This window comes from Triticum aestivum, chromosome 5D (genome assembly GCF_018294505.1).
Source record: "Triticum aestivum cultivar Chinese Spring chromosome 5D, IWGSC CS RefSeq v2.1, whole genome shotgun sequence".
Taxonomy (NCBI): domain Eukaryota; kingdom Viridiplantae; phylum Streptophyta; class Magnoliopsida; order Poales; family Poaceae; genus Triticum; species Triticum aestivum.
The window spans coordinates 225,570,594-225,576,076 of record NC_057808.1 but is presented as its reverse complement, the minus strand read 5'-3'; the positions used below and the strand labels follow the sequence as shown (position 1 = coordinate 225,576,076).

The 5,483-nt window shown below is 41.3% G+C and overlaps 1 long non-coding RNA gene across 1 annotated transcript; it reads left to right on the top strand.

The window, feature by feature from the left end:
- The first annotated feature begins 2,450 nt into the window (after positions 1–2,450).
- On the top strand, positions 2,451–4,814 carry LOC123124570 (uncharacterized). The gene is made up of 3 exons (XR_006461160.1): positions 2,451–2,804; positions 2,889–3,109; positions 4,536–4,814. It is a non-coding gene; the product is annotated as an uncharacterized lncRNA (long non-coding RNA).
- Positions 4,815–5,483: the final 669 nt, after the last annotated feature.

The following is a 5,483-nucleotide window of genomic DNA, read 5'->3' as shown; positions in this document are numbered from 1 at the left end:
GCTCGACACTCTACTACCGGCAAGTCCCCCTTCGAGGTTGTCTACGGATTCAACCCATTGTCCCCATTGGACATTCTACCTCTTCCACTCCAACAACACGCAAACATGGATGCTAGTGCAAGGGCAAGCTTTCTCAAGAAGATACAAGGGCACGATCGAGCGTCAAGTACATCGCATCGCCACTAAGCTCAACATCAACAAGACACCAATGGTGTTCCAACTGGGAGATCTCGTATGGCTTCATCTTCGCAAGGTTCGCTTCCCCAACGAGCGCAAGTCAAAGCTACTACCATCAGCCAGCGTACCCTTCAAGGTGCTAGCACGCTACAATGACAATGCCTACAAGATCAACATCCCACACGACAAGTACAACGCAAGCGACATCTTCAATGTCAAGGACTTGGCCAAGTACGATGGTGATGAAGATCACGATCCGTAGATGGATCTCTCCCAAGGGGGGAAATGATGCGGAGCATCCTTCCGTCATCCCCATGGACTCTACACCAACACATCAAGCACCACGTGGACCCATGACAAGAGTTAGAGCACACGCAATGGAAACCGAGGTGAACTCCTTCCTACTTGACATGCATGTGGATACAAGTGGAACTTGGTTGCTACCTCACCAAAATGCTCTGTGTGTCATTAGGTACGAAGAGGAACACTCCCAAGCAGCTAAGGAGCATCACCTAGGAGTAGGAGAAGTACCCCAAGTCCGCACGGAACAAGAAGGAACCAAATAGGAGCTGGACAAGAAGTCCCAGGCGACCCCGTGCGCACGGGCCCCCGAGACCCCGTGCCCATGGGCTACACAGGGAGCTACGTTTGTAGCACCCCGTGCGCACGGGCGTGTACCGTGCGCACGGGCCCAACTTACCATGTGCGCAAGGGCCCTACAGGATGGTCGGCTGACTTCGGGTTTTGGGCCTCCACTACATCCACCTCGCCCCAAGCCTATATATTCCGTACCTAGGGTTATGTTTAGGGTTAGCAAAGGTATGTGTGAGATATTTGAGAGCTTTGCTCCTTCTACCCCTCCATTGGAGATCAAGGCCTCTTAGGAGACGATCCACTTCTGGATTTCAAGACCTCCTCTTGGAGAAGACTACCATCATCAAGACCTCATCTGTTAGGAGTGGGAAGACCTCTGCCTAGTGCTCGTTTCCTTTGATTGTTCTTGTAATCTTGTGGATCTATGTGTTTGCTATTCTAGTGGATGTGTGATTGGGTACTGTTGGAGTGAATTCCTCTTTGTGTTCTTGGTGTTCATCCCTTTTCCCCCTCCAAGTGTGAAAAGATCCATCTTAGGCTCATCTTCTTCTCATTCCTTTTTGACACTTGTTGACAAAAAGAAGGAGATGACATTGAGAGATAGATGTGCGGGTCTATTTGTCAGGGTTGGGTCATTTGCATTTGGCTTTTCATTGAAACATTTCTTTTTCCGTTGTGCCATGAAATAATTTAAGTTTGTGGTCGTGTGAACCTTAAAGTAACGCATGTGGTACTCGTAAACAACTCTAGATGTAATGTTAATACCCCCTGCAATATTATCGCTATCGTGTTTGTTTTGCAGGAGGAAACTTTATTAGAGTCTGGGAATCTCTAAATAACTCATTCATAATTCTCTGCTACGATGTTTCTCGAAAACCTAGTTTTTAGGGAAATTTTATCAAAGATCACTTTGAAACTCGATGTGAACATCTATGATAAAACTTGTAACATCCTAAAATTTTCCAAATTTTGGAATGTTAATAATAAGATAATATTGATTGAACCGCTATGGTCTTCAGGGGAAATTAAAACGTTTTTTGAGACCTTGTTTGAACTTTTCAAACCATGTTATAAAAAGTTGGATAACATTTTTATCCAATGAAGAAAGCTATGATTGGAAAGTTTATTCAATTTACTTTTGAACTTTTCGAAATATTTTGAAACCACATTCAAATGGATGAGTGAGAATAAAATGACTTCCTCAATTGTGGTGTGAAAATATTTCATAAAGGATTTTGTTTGGAGCTTCTCTTTTGAAGTTGGAACTTATTTGTAAATATTTTCAATGAACCATTTAATAAAAATATGAGAGGAGATAATATGACTTCTCCAAAACTATTATTGGGAAATATTCAATATTTCTTGTTAGTCATTTGGGTATGCATAAAACCCTCAGACATATGTTGGGGAAATTATGAAGCCCATAAGGCATTATTAAAACAAGTTTGTGCATGAAAATAAGATTATTGAATTCTAAACTTAATGTGCGTGGAATTGAAATAATAAATAGGTAAACACGAATATTTTAATTCCTGCTATAATTAAACTTTTTGCGCGCACACAAAAAAAAAAGTTTATTAGTCCTAAAACTAATTGGGCTAGTCCCAACCAACTCCAACAGCCCAGCTCCTCACGTACACGTACAGGAGGTCTTCTTCCTCCTCACGTTCACCACAGGAGCCGCTATGGCATACAGCGGCTGCGCCCAACGCTTCCTTTCCCCCGCACCCGTTGACCTCCTGAATCGGTTCCCCTCGTCTCCCACGACCCCTCACCTGTAGTAGTGCGCCTTAATGCACGCCCTAATGGCCATTACCACACAGGAAATGGCTGCCGTTGATGCCCTTAACATTGACGATGCCCCGCCCCGTTCCAGCTCTCCCCTATGCTATAAAAGGGTTCCCGAGGAACCTCTCTTCTCCTCCACATCTCCCAGTCAACGAAACCCTCTCCAACGCCCTTCGATTCCCGAGCAATTGCTCGCCGGAGCCGAGCACTGCTGTCTTCTTGCGTTGAAGCTCGGGACCTCTCCAGTAAGCCCTCACGCTCAAACTTCTTCCCTGGGCGAGTTATTTCTGTGCGAATTCCCTAACAAGTTCTTTCCCTCAAACATCTAGCCGGAGCACCACCTCCGTGAAGAACACGACCCACCGGAGTTCCACGCAACTCCGGCGTCTTCTGTACCGCGCCCGAGGACGAGGCCGAGCCCACCTCCACGTCCCTCAAGTCCTCCTTCGCCTCCTCTCCGCCGTCCACCTTGCCTTCGTCACCGGAGACTGTCGGAATCCCACAAACCAGAGCCGCCGATGTTGCCTTACGTCGTCGGCCATCTATCCCCGTAAGCAGCAAGCCCTATTCTCTCAAAAGAGATATCAGCCATTCAGAATTGGGCACGTGCAGACTATTTCTTAATCTCGTATTGATTTTCAGAAAAACACCATAACTTTGGAAATTCATATCTCCTAAACCGTATGTCCGATTTTAACAAATAAGATGTCCTCGGATTCGTTGGAACCAGTTTTTTTATAAAAATATGTAATTTCACTTTTGAGCAAACTAAAATTTAGTATTGATTTAAACAAGAATTTGAGTATTTCGGCTATATCTTTTATTCTGTAAATCGTATAAAGATGTTTTATATATGAAAGTTGGACCTTAGGACCTAACCTTTCTTTTGGAACTGATGGATTAATTTTCCAACATATTTTAGCCAATGTTTTATCATCAACACCTTAATTTGACCTTTTTTATCATCGTTAAATAACTTCGTTGAACTAAAATTTAATCCTCAGATAAATCTCTTAGGTTCAACCCTAGGGAACCTCTCTGGTCATTTGATATCACCACAAAAAAATTGGAGTTACAAGATTAAGAATTTAATTCTTTGTCTTGAAACCTATGTCATACCCATTTTCGTTTAAGCAAGTCAAATATTCCGAACAAACCCATTATGAAATTGTCACAGAACCTTGCCTCACAAATCTACTTCTATCAAACCATGATCTTCACCTAGTATCAACTAGATCCAACTCTAGGATATGACTATGTCATGTTTCCCTCAAGACCAAACTTGATCCTATATCAACCCTAACCATGCCCTAGAAATTATCGTAGTGGCAATCAAATAATTTGTGTTTTTATTGGATCCTCATTTGGATTTTGTTGGGTGTTGAAGTATTTTTTTCTTTTACCGTTAGATATACCATATAGAGAAGGAGAGACGACCCAGAGTAGAATATTTGCTCTTGGAGAACTCAGGCAAGTTGCAGTTGCAAGTGTGTAACGATAAACAAAGTTGGTTGTGTCATGTGGGGAACGTGTACAACCTCTGCAGAGGGTTAAACCTAATCGCTTAGCTGCGCCTCCGGTTACGGGCAAATTTGAGCAACTGAAGACTTGGACTGAAGAAGAATATCCCCTCTCATTTCTAAACATCTGTTTTAAGGGTTAGGTTGAGGATTGAGCACAGTGAATGTGTTTCACTTCAACCATATATGTATGTTTTACCAAAATCGGAGAATGAGCTTTGGTGCGTATATCCAAAGTCTCAATCCAACCTTTTATACCAAAAAGTATTTGAAGGAAAGTCTATAAAAAATTAGCATAGAAGAAAATTGGTTTTATGCAAAGGAAACCTCCAGCAATGCTTATATATATATATATATATATGTATGTATGTATGTATGTATATTTATATTCTGTTATACTTATCTTTGCATCTTGCCAGTACATTCCACGTACTCATCTGCACCTGTTATGTGCAGATCTCGACAGATTAAGAGACGATAGGGTTATGGTCTACACTCAACGAGCCCAGTGGCGTTGATGGAGCCCTAACTTAGCGACTACGTATAATTCCGTTGTATTATGTGCTATCTTGAGTTGTGCCTAAGGTATGATTTATATATATCTGGATCTACCGTTGTAGTAGAATGATGTATGTCTTACTGATATTCATTCTTGTTACTGTGTGTGCTAGCTATGATCCAGGGATAACACAATAAGCACAGATACTTGGATTCTACCAAATTCGGGTCGTGACAAAACTATTGTGAACTCCTGCCATATTCTCTCAAAACCTTGTTTTGCACGAATCATTTCATCAGAGTTCACTGAGTGCATTGAAATGATTTTTTATTTTCTTTATGAAAGCAACCCATCATCCGAAGATATAAATACCCCTCTATTGTTTTCATTATTACATATGCAAGGTTTCAGAATTCAATTTCTTCTAGAGCTGCATACATTTAGGGTGAACATACTTTATCTTCGAAGTTATTCATAGTATTTACTTTCTGCATGTTACCGCCTACATTTTATCTACTCTTTGGTGTTTATTGGTTTATCAACAGTTGTCCAAAAAGGGGGAGATTGTTGGTGCAATGTCTTGCCCCCCTTGGGTTTTGGAGATTGTTGTATGAAATAGTATGGGGCTGATTTGTTTGCTAGTGCACACATAGAGAAATAGTCCTAGACGTATCGAGGAGAATGCTATATTCTAACGAGAAGTTTGACATAAACTTCACCGACAAGTATCTGCGTAGCATAGAAAATATATATGTTTCCAGAAGAAACTATACCAAGAAGTGATGGAAATATGCCCTAGAGGCAATAATAAAGTTGTTATTATTATATTTCCTTATTTATGATAAAGGTTTATTATTCATTCTATAATTGTATTGATCGGAAACTTAAATACATGTGTGGATACA